The 15614-nt window shown below is 44.7% G+C and overlaps 1 protein-coding gene across 1 annotated transcript in view; it reads right to left on the reverse strand.

Annotated features, from left to right (window-relative positions):
- SLC38A6 (solute carrier family 38 member 6) overlaps positions 1-15614 on the reverse strand; it is a 459688-nt gene that overhangs the window by 227188 nt on the left and 216886 nt on the right. The gene's annotated exons all lie outside the window — the stretch shown is intronic.

Consider the following 15614-nt stretch of genomic DNA (forward strand, 5'->3'; position numbering starts at 1 on the left):
GAACCAGATAAAAGGTTAAGCATACCAAATACTGATGGGATGTAGCAGCAGGAGTGGATGTAAGAAAAAAGAGGGTCATATTGCAGAGGTTGAGGATGTGGGACTTAGCCCCCTATGACCCAGGAAATTCAGATGGCAACTGTTGACGTTATACATTGCACTAACCTTAACACTGTGTGCCTAGACAACATCAGGCAGCTTTTGTTTACTGGTAGTGGTAAGGTAGAAGGCGATTATTATAACCTTAAAATCAACATGCCAGGAAGGGTGAAGTTAAATGGAGATCAGCATGGAGGTGGGGGGGGGGGTGAATGGTTGACAGGAACTGACAATCAAGCAACTAGTTGCAAAGAGAAAAAGGTCAGGGAAGGATAGCAAACCCTGGAATGGTTTTATAGATGGCACGAAGGAGGTTGGGCCAGGACAGAGATAGGGAGACAGTACTACGAAAATCCTATAACGAGACATTATCTTCAGATTCTTAAAATGCATTGTGGCCTCAGGATTTCAGTATTTATAGCTACTGGTGCTACTCTCTGTTGCATCTTCTAATAACAGTGGTTATATGCAGTTGTCTTCCTCTCTTACAAAAGGCTCGACAATTTGAATCAAGCACTCTTTGTCACATCATTGACGTTGAGATTAGGTATCCTGATGGGGGTTTTGGGTTGTCAAATGCAGAGTTACCTTTGGATTATGGGGCCTCCTCTCTGTCCCCAATCCTGAATTTTATGGCATTAGATTCCACTTTATCTCCAAAGCATTGCAAGTTATCTGGTTCGATGTAATGTGTGGATCTGCATCTAAGCGAATGAGAATCACTGCAGGTTCCGGAAGGCCACATTATATGCCTCATCTTTTAGGCCAAGGGAGTAGTATCAGAAGCTTATAAATTCAGGTTAGGTTAGCAGAAATGTGTCTAGGATGACAAGCATAACAGAAACAACATACAGTGATTAGTTATGTGTGGTTTGTTTTTCTGGTATATTGTGATCTAATATTGTGAGCCCTCAAACTACAGGGCTGGTTAAAACAACTTCCAGTAGGCGAGGTAAGAAGGTCATTAGGAACATTTCCATGTTGAGTGTCCTTTGAATTTCATGGACATCAAATAAATGGATGCAGTTCTCTTTTGTTCCGTCCGCACGTCTAGTTTTCGTAAGGCCATGCCTAAGCTCTTGGCTCTAGTCTAGTGGTGTATTCAAACAAGCTCATGAATATAATTCTCTCAGGTGTTAAGTCAACGTACAAAAGGCAATATATGATCTGGAAGATCTAATCCCATAGGTCATTTTGTATAATATGCATTCCATCACTCACATCAACAACTTTACTGATATGATCTAACTCATGATTGTTTCCAGCTTGATTTTAATACGTTTCCCTGTTTGGGCTTCCATTGATTGATTGTTTTATCCAACACAGATTCCATGAACAGGAGCTTCCTGGAAGATCGGTTAAAAGACATATCTTTAACCTGTTGCCTCAGGGCAAGTAGACCTCTTTCTTGACATGACTGTTATTGTTACAATTAAAGGAGAATCCAGGCTGGATGTAGCGCAACTCTGGATTTAATTAGTGAGTCCACTACAGAGGTTAATACAGTCAGATGAGGTTGTATAATCTGGAGGCAAACTAATATGTTATATGTTGCTACAGACTGTCATTAGAATGTGGTTCCTGTCTTGGACTCATGTACCTCCGGTATGTGGCAAAGGTGTAAATGTTGAATCCCCATTCATGATACAAAAGTCCATTAATCATGGTTGAGATGCTAAATTCCCCACCCCATAGGGGGCTTGGGTGGGTGGGGGAGGGGGTTCAAGAAGAACACATGCAGCTAGAAAAGATATGCAAGTCATACCTGTTGCATATTCCATAACAGCTTTCTTGTTCCCAATGTTTCTTCCAGGAGGGCACTGGTTTGTGTCTCTTACTCAGAGAGGGTCCATTCTCTGCACAACATAGATGGTGGGTCTGGTGAACTGTGAATGTCTCTTTCTAGTACCTGGGGGATTCTTGTGTCGCTCCAGGAAGTTTCAAGACTTTACCAGTAAGCCTGCATCATTCCCAGCACTTGTAGGTGTGGGTTCAGGCGTTGAATTCTGACTCAACAACTGCTTCTACTGGGCTGAGGTTATCGCTTCCATTGGTGAGTTGATAGCCATTTATTTTCATGAGTGGCTTAGGAACCCTCGCCAGCAATGGGTGGGAGGCTGCTGGTTTCGGAAATGGAGGAAATGTCTTTTGCCCCGTTATATGTTTATTATAATGTAAGGTGGTGCCCTGCCATTGTTCTCTCTTGATGCACCTATTCGGGGAACCAAGTTGTGAATTAACTCGGAGGGGAGTGGTCCGGTGTGATGAATGTCAGAGCTTCACAGAGAAGCAGCCATCCTGCTGCAGGACTAGCTCTGTCCTCGCTGCTGCTTATTTTAATCTAAAAGTTAATATTGATTTTGATGTACCACTGGTCCTCCTGATCACTGTACATAACATTGGAGAGGGGTAGACAGAGTTACTGGCAAGGTCAGGGCCGGACTGGTTGTACTGGGCATTTGGAGTTTCCCCGGGAGGCTGGAAGGGTGGGGGGCGGTTTTGCTGCATTGGGGGCCTGTTTTGTTACCGGAAGCCGGTTTTGCAACGGTGATAAGTTATCGGATCCCAGTAACAAAAGCAGCAAGCAAGCAAGCGTTTCCGGCCTCCCTTGGCCAGGCAGTCCTTCTCCAGGGGCTGGTCCGAGAAAATTGCGAGGGCTGCTTTGGGTTCCCAGTATGACCCTGGGCAAGGCGTAGAGGAATTTAGTGGGGTGGAATGGGAGGTGGAAGGAGTATCATGTTGTCATGCCCTGATGTACAGGGTAGCAGGACATTCTTTACTAGTGGCAGGAAGAGAGACTCTTCGGAAAGAAGTTTTAAGCTTTTTACATTACATTACCATGCACTGAATAAAACTCTGCATTTAATAAAATACCAGTGATAACACTTTGGATAGATAAGAGATGGATGAGCAGGGGTTCAGAGTTATGCAGATATTTTCCCACCAAACAAATCCACATATCAAGGTTCCAATTCGATATGAAATAGTGAATGTGACTAAATTAAAAAATGTTACAAAAATGAATCGGCCTTTAAATTAACAAATTAGGTTTATTCACGGAATTCACTCCAGAACTCTCTGGAGGGGCAATCCATGACAGATTTTCCGGTTAACCTCTTAATGAGCTCTAATCCATATACCTTTGAATTATGTGGAGATCCTAAAAATCTGGTATAGATTTGCCCCATCTGGTCCGAAATTGGACACCACTGGTCTATTACACTGCTCGTTTGTTTGGTAACCTAAACATATTGGTATCACGGCGTGTTTAACAGTCAAATGTATGCATAACCAAGATGCATTTGATTTATTTTTCAGTTCTTTTAGAAAGAGTAATCCAATACAAGTACCACTAGGAGTATGTTTTCCAAATGTAGTTTTAGTAGAGCAAGAAAAGCAACAACGTCTTATACACACTTCAAAACAAGTGACTGCAGACATGTGTATTTACATTATTTTAGGGAGACAATCAGGCTTTCAGCACTTGGGGAAGTAATGCAGATTCTTTAAGGATTAATTAGACATTCTAAAACAAACAGATGGACTCTGGGAGGAAGTGGCCTGTTTGTCTTTCAGACCCAGCGCTAGCCTTCATTTATTTAAAACATATTTGCATAGCACACAAGCTGCTGAGAGAGGGGACAGGTTTTCTTAATACATGTGAGAGAATAAAGCTCCTACAAGCCTGTCTTTTTCGGTACGGTACAACAAAGTGTGAAAAGGAAGAAAATCGTAAACGGGTAAGAGTAATTATAATTATAATACAAAACAACGTTTTAAGAAGGTAGAACCAGAAAAAATTAAACAGTTTGTTTTTACAAGGACACGTACACAATTGACATTCTGACTTCAGCAACACTGCTTGCAGGTTAGAAAAACTAAGACAAGATGAGAGAATTAAATAGCTTAAAAATAGAAGGAAGGAAAATGCAAATATTTGAAGAAGAGGCAGACCAAAGGTCTAAATGTAATCAAAACACAAAAAATTCTAAAAAAATAGCTACATTTTTAAGAAAAAATGAAGCACCCTGATCACTTGCATCTAATAAAAAAGGTAAAAAATCCAAAGAAACACAACAGTTATGTTTAGTCTATGTATTGATCTCTGAACACAGGAAACAGGCAACATTTCCTAAACAAGCAGAGCAAACAGTTCTGGCCTTAGCAAACCGTTGCGATGTTAAAGCTAGTTACAAAATGTTACCACAAGTGTACTCCATAAAAATAAAAAAATGCCGATGCCCAAGTGTGATGGCCATGCAATTTCAATAACAAAAAAATACATTGCATGTAATTTTAATTATAATCGCAGGGTGCGCCTCCTTGCAGGTAGTTGTACTAAAAAAAGGTAATGAATCCTTCTCACTTATAAATAACTTCAAAACAAAATTATTCTTATTGGCGCAAAGAAACTCTATAAATTGTTTGAATTACTGTAACCTGAAAAAAAATATTTAGATACAAGGATAGGTATTGAGGTATTCTCCTTTCTCCCGAGTGCCCAACTGCATGTATATTGGTTTTCCTGACTTTTATTTTGGCGCTAGTGTAACACTATTCTAAGCGCGAACGCAGAGACTTAGCCTGTCCATGGCTGTGTGAAGTCCGGGACCAGTTCTGTGACCTGTAGGGGGGCATCAAGCGTGCTCCCATTGTGGGAAGTGGACTACTGTTCCTGCCCTGTCTCTACTTATTATGCTACAACGGTTCTCACAGGTGCCATTCTGATGAAAGCATATTTGTTTGGGGGTTGAATAATCTCACGCAGTTAATTCTTAAATAACAAAAAGTATGCAAAAAACAATATTACAAAAAAAGACCACCTTAAGTCAAATGGCTTGTTTTATTTTACCTCATCAATTATCAGTCCATCAAGAAAACATATACATACCAAAACACTGAATAAGTGAAATCAGTGCAATGTGACCCTAGTGTGGCTCCCAATACATAGTAGACAATATACACCAAGGTACAAACACAGCAGGGCTGACTAGTAAGTGACACATGACGTGTTTTAAAACGTTTTTGTAGGTAATGAGGACATCGATTGTTTTGTTTTGCCAATCTTTGTCGTCAACGGTGTTTTGACCCATTTCAGGATACAAGGGTCTCATTAGGATAAACAAGCATTTGCAATGCAATCGGTTGCGCCTTTGGGACCTTATGTGTATTTAGCTATGCAGCACATTCGCCTGGGTGCTGAAACAGCTACTGTTCAGATTCAGATTCAAAATCTTTATTCGATTGTAGGTTTTACAATCATAAAAGTACTACTGTTCTTTAACATGGAAGGAAAATAAGCACCAAACTACATGACACGACAGGTATGGGGACACATGGAGAGAAATATTGCCTTTCAGCGGGAAATGGTATAGTCCAAAGCTCTATTTTTAATATAAAAGCAGGGCCTTCAGTGGTCATATCACTGAAAATACAAGATTTGAAAAAAATATTATTGTCTACAGGTGCTTGTGGAAGACTGTTTCTATAGACTGGAATCAAGAGAATGCTAAAGTGATTCTGGTATTTTACTGACCTCTGTTGGTCGTTTTTTATCAAGAATGTTAAATACAGGCATTTGCCAAAAAATTTGAAAAATAAAGTCCCTCAGCAGAAAGCAATTGTGGTATTTCACTGACCTCTACTGGTAGTTTTCTATGAAACCAGTTAAATAGAGGCAATTGAATAGAAAAAAAGTCCCTATGCAGAGCCAGACAAGTCCTAGGGCTGATCTCCATAGCCCATAAAGTACGTACACATATAAGTATATACTAAAGTATATACACGAGGTCTTGAACGCTCGACCTAAAAAAACGATATGGAGACATTTGAATAATCCTAGATAATAAAAGTGTGCAACGTGAAATACCAGAACCACCTCAGTTGAAATGTGGAACAAAACAAAGTAATTACTCTGGGGGGAGCCCCCCCAGGAAAGTTTGACGGCCCGCGAGAGAAAAAGAATCAGCTCCAGAGATGACGTCCATAGAGTACTTTACTCATTTCAGGCCGCTGTGAGTCAACAATATTCAGTATGGCAGCAAGGCAGGCCAAGAATGGGGCCTACCACAGGCAGCAGATGCTCAGATGGATAAGACAGAGCAGTATTTGTATCTGCTAAATGAATGGAGTCGCACTGGGGGTCACACTGCACAGTTTTCACTTATTTAATATACTGTATTGTACATGTTTTTTGCTGGACTGATAATTGATGAGGTACAGCCTGTCTTTGGAGTTAAGGCGATTTATTTTTGTCACATTCTTTTTTGTATACTTCTTGTTGTATAAGCATTAACTGCATGAGGTTATTCAACCACCAAACATTTAATCAGAATAACCCCTGTGAGAACATTGTTGCCTAGGTTACCTTGGGTCTAAGGGTAGCTATTGTAGATTTACTAACCAGTCCTAGGTATAGCACATAAAGCAGTGGTGATACTATAAAGAGTTTTAGATGAAATCAAGTGTGACCAGACTTTTTCTTTGATCACTCGGGGTAGAAGTTCACTCACCCACCTGTGTAAAGTTATGCCCAAAATCTTGGATTAACACCCTGTGCATGTTAAGTGTCTACATGTGTAGTGAGTGTAACACAAGTGTGATTAGAAAGTTGTGTGTATGAGTGAGCCAGCGTAATGAAGGCCCGTGAGATCCATTTGGGATGCCCAATCTCTTACATTCCACAGGATTGAGGGTTAGGACTGAGCTCACAAAGATTTGAAGTGTATTACCAGCATTCCTGTAGCTGGAAAGTGAAGCTCTAGAAACTGAAGAGATAAGGTTTGGAGATAGGGCTATATTAAAAAAATTCCATCTGGTGTTTTGTTAGCAAGGAACTGTTGATCAGTTTTTTTAAAAAGAAATCCCATTTGGTGAATGTTATGGTTGAAGGGAGATACTACAGACTTGGTTGTTAGAGGAGATGACGATTCTAGGTGAGGCCTGTCCTTGTGTCTAACCACGATTAGTACTTCAGATGGGTTGATGACAGCCAGGTGCAGAAACATCACACCTCTTTGGGACTCTGGTGTGGGAGCTCCATCCTGCACACAGCCCAGCGCTACCTGCTGTGAGAAGCATCACTCCACAAAAACCAGCCAGAGGACTACACATGAAAGAAGAACTACCCCAAATCTCTTCTACAATTTGATGCTGGCTCTTAGCCTGGGAGACTTTCTATGTCTTCAGATAGCCTGAAGACATGGTCCCATCCTAGTTCATCCTAGTTAAAAACTATGTTCAAAGTAACGCTTATATTGTCCTGATGTATAGAAACGGGAACACATTAATGGATAATTTCGCTTAAGAAGTGCCTTTCCGAATTAAAAAGCAACATTATGCTAGATTTCATCTATAAGACCTAGTTCTGCCTTTTTTTAAAAGTAAAAGTGAATAATTTACGCCCACTTTCCAAGTTGAAAGGAATTTTTCATGATTCAGTCAGACACAAAGTTACTGGCCAAATCTGGAAATTCTGATTGATGCAGTATTGCAGAATAACACTGTAATGGGGACTTACCAGTTTAAATCTGTGTGGCAGTTCTGATTGCCCAGGTAATTCCCTATTTCCCTACAGGAACAGTCTGAATCCTCCGGTAGTTCCATTTCCCGAAATTACCAATGCATGCATTACTCCGAGAAACAAATGAACTGCTTCAAACAGAGGGTGTAGCGACGTAAGGCGTTGAGGTTTGGGAATGAAGTGGTGTGTGGGGAGCATCGAGGAGGTGCACACATTTCTTCATTCGAAGTTTTGACATACATTGTTTTGAAAGACTTCCAACAAAGTCAAGTAACAACTCAACTGAATTTCAGATGGCTGATATTCAAACAATGATCTTCCAACAAACCGATTTGAAGTAAATGTCAGAGGTCAATGGTGACGATATATATTTTTTTTAAACTTTCCGAAAAAACACATGAATCAAGATTGACAGCACCTTATTGCCGTCTCATTGATTAGTCAATATACCACCAGCCATGTTAATAGAAATGTGGTTTGGTACCCATTATAGCTTTTTTGGGCTATCAATGCACATATCGTAAACACTTTTTATTTTTACACTAAGGTTCTTGTCCATAGTTTTGCGTAAAAATGCATCTTTTTCTAAAATTGGACTCACTCTAGGGTATTACCAATGACGTAACTGTTCATGTGTCCCAAAATCTCCCTACCAAAGCCAGTGTTGTCCTTCCTGACTTTCCAGTTTATTTTTTTAGTATTCACACATCTCAACAGACCCTCTAGATTTGCTTGTTTCCTCATCCCCCTCCATCAAAAAAAAAAAACAACGGGCCTGCGAAAAGGGCAGTGTCTTATTAATCAATGGCCAATGCTCTGGTGGCCAGCAGATGGGGATGTGAGAACACTGCTGTAAGAGCATTCCACTTCTCACCACTGCATCATGTTAATAAAGCACAGAGACCAGAGGTGGGGCTGTCAAAAACATCTCCAGGCAGAATCTCAGATTACCAGACCCATATCTGATTGTACATCAATAACAGACACATGTTTCTTGTCAAACTACTTACACTTTGGTGATCAGCAAAGCAGCATGGTAAGGTTTAACAAAATAATTTGAGGGGAAAACTAAATATATATTCATTGGAAATAAACTGAAGTTACAGGGACTTTATAGTTTGGCTCATATTTCATTTGAACAGAACCATTGAAATTCAGCAGTTAGTATGTGGGTGGCTGTTTTGCACAGTATTTGTGTGAGTGGCTGTATAGATAAATGAGTGGGCACATGAGTGATTGTATTAATGTGTGAATGGGTATGTAAGTGGTTATGTGGATGAGTGAATGCATGTGTGAGTGGTTGTATGGGTGAGCATGTGAGTGGGTGTAAGAGGGGTTGCATGGGGGTGTGATGGGTCAGTGGATGATGTCATCAGTCATGCTGTTAGGCCTGGGTGGCGTTCTCCTATGCAGAACTCAGCGAAGTGCTTAACAAAACTGCAGCGCTATGTGGAGTTCAGCAAGCGGTGGAGTAAGGTCAATCGTGCAGATCGTGCTGATTTTTAGTGGCAGGTGTTTGTACCGCACTGTAAAATCAGCATGAAAGTCACTACCTACAGTGAAAGAGGGCACTGCTTTATTCTGCTCCTCAAGTGGATGTTCTACTTGAGCGGCAGCTTCCTCAAAACGAGCGGCAGGTTTCTCAACGTAAGCAGTAGCGATCTGCAGTGACTGCCCGCGTCGAGAAATCTCACCAGGAGGTTGTCTAGCGTATGATTTTCCTCACTCGAACTCACCAACTTAACGTTGGCGAGCCGCGCAAGAGGAAAAACTCCGCTACACAGAGTTTTTCAGAACTCTACGCTCTATATAGAGGATGGAGTGAACAAAACTCTGCAAACTCCATGAGCGGAGCAGAATTTTACGCTCATCTTTGATGTCATCAGTGATGTCACCAACCATGTCATAAGTGATGTAACATGTGAGGCGATAAGCAGTGCATTGTAGGGCATAAGTTACAGTTTGCTCAGGTAACTATGACTGCTGAATTTCAATGGTTTGGTACGAGTAAAATCTGAGCCTAATTAAAACATCCCTGTAACCTTTGTTTTTTTCAGTGCATTTCTAATTTTTTTTTAATTCTATTTACTAACTATAACATCCCTGTAACCTTTGTTTTTTTAGTGAATTTCGATGGTTTTGAAATGTTATTTCCTAACTGTAACCTTTGAGAGTGGGTGGGTGAGTGGCTGTTTTGGTAGGTGAGTGGGTGGGTGCATGAGTATCAGAGAGGGTCTGTGAGTGGGACATTAAGTGTCTGAGTGGGTCTAGGAGTGAGTGTAGGAGTCTCTCAGTGGATCTGTGAGTGGGTGCCTGAGTCTCGTGAGTGAGTCTGTGAATGGGAACATGAGTGTCTGAGTGGGTCTGTGAGTGGGTGAATGAGTGCTTAAATAAATCTGTGCATGGGCTCATGAGTGTCTGAGTGGGTATGTCACTTGGTGTGCAAGTCTCAGAATGGATCTGTGAGTGGGTGTGTGGATCTGTGAGTGGGTGTGTGAGTGAGTCTGTGAGTGGGTGCATGAGTGTATTAGTGGGTCTGTTGGGTGCACAGTAAAAAAAGTAGGGGGCACACGAGAGCAGGCCCTTGTGCCAGCTCCTCCTGTGATGGACCGCCAGACCAGCTTTCCTGTAGTCAGCTACTCTTGGCTGCCTTCAGTTTTGCGCCTCCTCTGCTAATTTTCTTCTCCTTTTTGTGCCTCTTCTCTGCTTCACACTGCCCTCTATGTTGCCTCTTTCTCCTCATTCTGCCTGTTATTTTGCCTCTTTCTGCTCGCTCCTGACCTTAATTTTGCCTCCGTCTGCTCATTTCTGACTTTTATTCTGCCTCTTTCTGATCGTTTCTCACCTTTATTTTGCCTCTTTCGGCACATTGCTGATCTTTATTTTAGCTCCTTTTGCTCGCTTCTCACCTTTTGCCTCTTTCTGCTCATGGTCGACCTTTATTTTGCCTCTTTCTGCTCTTTTCTCACCTTTATTCTGCCTCCATCTGCTCCTGTTTCACTATTAATCGGACTATTTCTGGTCGTTTCTGACCATTATTCTGCCTCTTTCTGCTCGTTTTTTTAGGTCGAGCGACCTATCTCAGTGCGCATGCGCATTGAGCGGGAGCGAGATATATAGGGGCTTAAATAAGCTTTACCTAGACTGGCGATTGACTGGCGATTTGATGCTGTGCCCGTGCGCTTTTAGGTCAATGCGCAAGCGCATTGACCTAAAATGCGCGTGCACATCATCAAATCGCCAGTCAATCACCAGCAGCACTCCTCCCACACCTTTGAAGTGAAGCTTAGCTGCACTTCAAAGGCCCCTGCTGCTTCACACCCTCATGCCGCTCTCCCCGCTCCACCCCCTCCGCCGTATCTCATTTCTACTCCCCCCCTCCCCACAGCAATGCCCTCCGTCTTGTTTCATCTGCCAGCACTGGATCACTCTGCCCCTCACCGCTGGTTCTCACCCCTCTTGCTCCTCAGCCCTCGCTACCGATCCTCCTCCCCGGACGCACTCTCCATTCTCTGCCCACAACCAGCTGTAACGTTGAACCCGACTCCGCCGTCGATCTTGCTCCCGCCTATCTCTCACCCTCCCCGGCACCGACTTCAATCTCCCTTTCCCCTTCAAAACTGACCCCCTCCCCACCCCCCTTGAGCAAGGGTTCAGACTGTAGCCTTTCCTTTCTCCGGTAATGGTATTTTCTCCTCTCAATTTTTTTGCACTTACTTTGATTTTTTTTCTCTCGCCCTGTTCTTCGATTACCTCCCCCCATCCTCCAGCACCGCCCCCCTCCCACGCCCGTCATCCAGGAGTAGCTTGCTGTTTTTGCTCTCTTCCACATCTCCAACACCTCTATTCCCCCTCCTGCCACTCTCTCCAGCAACGCACTCTCCATTCTCTGCCCACAACCAGCTGTAACGTTGAACCTGACTCCGCCGTCGATCTTGCTCCCGCCTATCTCTCACCCTCCCCGGCACCGACTTCAATCTCCCTTTCCCCTTCACCACTGACCCCCTCCCCACCCCCCTTGAGCACGGGTTCAGACTGTAGCCTTTCCTTTCTCCGGTAATGGTATTTTCTCCTCTCAATTTTTTTGCACTTACTTTGATTTTTTTCTCTCGCCCTGTTCTTCGATTACCTCCCGCCATCCTCCAGCACCGCCCCCCTCCCACGTCCGTCATCCAGGAGTAGCTTGCTGTTTTTTCTCTCTTCCACATCTCCAACACCTCTATTCCCCCTCCTGCCACTCTCTCCAGCACTAGCTCGCGCTCCTTCACCCACCCTTTCCCCTCTGTCACCACATCTCCAGCCCCCCTCACCCCAACCAGCACCTTGAGCACTGAGTCTCTCTCCAGCACGTATACTCTGCGCACCCTGCACTGCTCTAGCTTACCCTTTCTTCTCTTTTGAACAAATTGGCCACATGCCGCCCCCGTCTCCCCTCAATCACTGTCAGTTGTTTTCGTCCAGATCCCGGTACTGAACGATGTCATTGATGACCCGCAGGGTGGGGAGGAGACTGACAAAATGCTGCAACTCCGGGCCGAATTATCCGACAGCGCTATTATGTGGCTTTGAAAAGCAAATTATATGGTACATTGTGAATGAAACAAATTATGCGCCACCTTTTCACATTATTGTGTAGTTATTTAGAAACTTTTATACATTGATGCAAAATAGACCTCAATTATCCACCACCACCACATCCACCACCACCACATCCACCACCACCACCACATCCACCACCACCACCACCTCCACCACCACATCCACCGCCACATCCACCGCCACATCCACCGCCACATCCACCGCCACATCCACCGCCACATCCACCGCCACATCCACCGCCACATCCACCGCCACATCCACCGCCACATCCACCGCCACAACCACAACCACCGCCACAACCACCGCCACAACCACCGCCACAACCACCGCCACAACCACCGCCACATCCACCGCCACATCCACCGCCACATCCACCGCCTCCACCACCACACCCACCACCACCACATCCACCACACCCACCACCACTACATCCACCACCCCATCCACCACCACCACCACCCCATCCACCACCACCACCGCACCCACCATCACCACATCCATCGCATCCACCACCACCACATCCACCGCATGCACCACCACATCCACCGCATCCACCACCACATCCACCGCATCCACCACCACATCCACCACCACATCCACCATCACCTCCACCACCACATCCACCATCACCTCCACATCCACCATGACATCCACCGCCACATCCACCACCACATCCACCGCCACATCCACCGCAACATCCACCACCACAACCGCATCCACCACCACCACATCCACCACCACTTCCACCACCACCGCATCCACCACCACCACCGCATCCACCACCACCACCGCATCCACCACCACCACCGCATCCACCACCACCACATCCACCACCACCACATCCACATCCACCACCACATCCACCACCACATCCACCACCACCACATCCACCACCACCACATCCACCACCACATCCACCACCACATCCACCACACCCATTACCACCACATCCACCACCACACCCACCACCACATCCACCACCACTTCCACCACACCCATTACCACCACATCCACCACCACATCCACCACCACTTCCACCACTACCGCATGCACCACCACCGCATCCACCACCACATCCACCACCTCATCCACCACCTCATCCACCACACCCACCACCATCACTACACCACATCCACCACCACTTTCACCACATCCACCACCACCACATCCACCACCTCCACCACATCCACCACCACCTCCACCACATCCACCACCACCACATCCACCATCACCACATCCACCCCCACATCCACCACCATCACCACCACATCCACCACCACCACCACCACCATATCCCCCAGATCCACCACCACCACATCTATATGTGTGTGTGTGTGGCTCTGTGTGTGTGTGTAGGTGCAAATGCAATGTTCTTGGATTTTCGTCTCAATAAAATACACTGAACATAAGGTTCACAAAATTTATTTACAAACGTTTAAGCTATTGCCATGATAAATTACAATTTTTTTATTTAAGTATTAATTATTTACAAAATTAAAAGCCATTGTTATTTGTAATATCAATACATGTAAGTCACGTAAATACAACACACATTGCATTACAAATGCTATAGGTGTCACATTTGCGAAAGTTAAAACTATTGACATTGTAACTGACAAAGCTATTAAATTTGCTATTTTCAAAACCAACACATAAATAAAAAAAAGTGTCATTTACAATACCAATCGCTCAAACTTTCCTAATGCGAGACCTATTGCATTTCCAATGCTTGTGATTATTATTCTGCCTTTCTGCTCGTTTCTCACCTTTATTTTGCCTCTTTCTACTCATTTCAGATCTCTATTTTGCCTCTTCCTGCTCTTTGCTGACCTTTATACTGCCTCTTTCTGCTAATTTTTGAACTTTATTCTGCTTCTTTCTGCTCGTATCTGAGCTTTATTCTGCCTCTTTCTGCTCATTTCTGACCTTTATTTTGACTCTTCCTTCTCTTTTGCCCGGTAATGCTGGGGAAGTATCACAGCCCCCGTGGTCCAACTCGGCTCCACGTCACTTACGGGAGCCTTTATTTCTGCTGCACAGAGGGAGCTGCTGGAAAGGTAGCTCCCGCTGTGCAGGATCAATCATTTCATCTCTTTCTCAGCCCGCATATCTGCGGGCAGAGAAAGAGATGAAAACTCTGCTTCCAGCGGGCATGAGCACTTTGACAGCTGCTGCCAACTGGTACAGGAGTGGTTGCTTTAGCTTGGTGGGAGCAGTCACAGCTCCTGCCAAGCAAAAGCAAACAACTATATCCAGAGGTTGGTATCCCAGGACATAGCAAGAGCCGGACCTAGGGGCAGTCCCCAGGGCCATGTATGGCTCCAGGAGGGGGTCCGTGCTGCCCCCCTCCTGTTTGCACAGGCCACCATGGGGTCCACCAGCTCCCTGGGGCAAAGAACAGCTAGGGAGTGGAGGCCATGTCCCCCTTCCTTTTATATAAAAAAAAAAAGGCCCTGGGGGAGTGGTTGTCCCCAGGGCACGCGTGGCGTCCGTGCACGACCCGCTCCATATTTAACTTAGCCCTGGGGAGGTGGTGGTGGTCCCTGGGGCTCAGGGGATCTGCACAGCCCCCTCATCAATGTTATTTTAGCCCCTGGGAGGTGGTGGTGGTGGTGGTCCCAGGTCAATAAGCCTTAGGAGCAGGGCCCTTGCGCATCCCTCCTTCACAAAAAAATGCCCCTGGGATCTGGCCCACCCTAGGGGCTCTAATTAAAACAAGCACAAAAGCCTGTGCTTGGCTTCTTTTTGCCGCAGATTCGTGGCTGCATTGCGTTTCCGCAGGAATTGTTTTTAACTTTTTAAAAGGTAATTTTTGGATCTGTCTGGGTCACAAGGGGACCCCAGGTCCACAGTTGGGGGGTCAGGATATACCTACCATGCCCCCTTTTCTTTAAAAAATAAAATAAATCTGTAGGACCTGTGCGTTCATCCATACGCAAATACTAACTACCACCCGCCACTAGGTGGCACCAAACACTGTCCTTGATTCTGTAAAGAGGTGCGTGGTCTTCTCCCCTTAGCCCTTTCCCTTTTCGAATAGCCAAAATGGACCAGGTCTGCACTGATGCTCGTCCTCACTGGTCTGGGACTCAAGATGGCCCTCCATGTTCTTGTAGCCCTTTGTTGTCTCCCTGCACTCAGCCTGAGCAAGGTGCATCACTGCTGGTGAGAAGAAGGGAGAAGGTGGGGGTCTAGTGTGTGTAGTAAAATTCCAAAACATTTCACATAAAGTTACTAAGCTATTAACTGTACAGTACACACCTTTGTTTGCTGTGAACCACTCAACATTTCAACTCTTTGAACACAGATCTAGATGCCATACTGCTGCTAAATATACTCATTTGTATGTTGTGAAACAAAGTGTCCAACCGCTATCCTCGTCTTTACAGGAGAG

The sequence above is a fragment of the Lissotriton helveticus genome, chromosome 9 (genome assembly GCF_964261635.1).
Source record: "Lissotriton helveticus chromosome 9, aLisHel1.1, whole genome shotgun sequence".
NCBI classification, from domain to species: domain Eukaryota; kingdom Metazoa; phylum Chordata; class Amphibia; order Caudata; family Salamandridae; genus Lissotriton; species Lissotriton helveticus.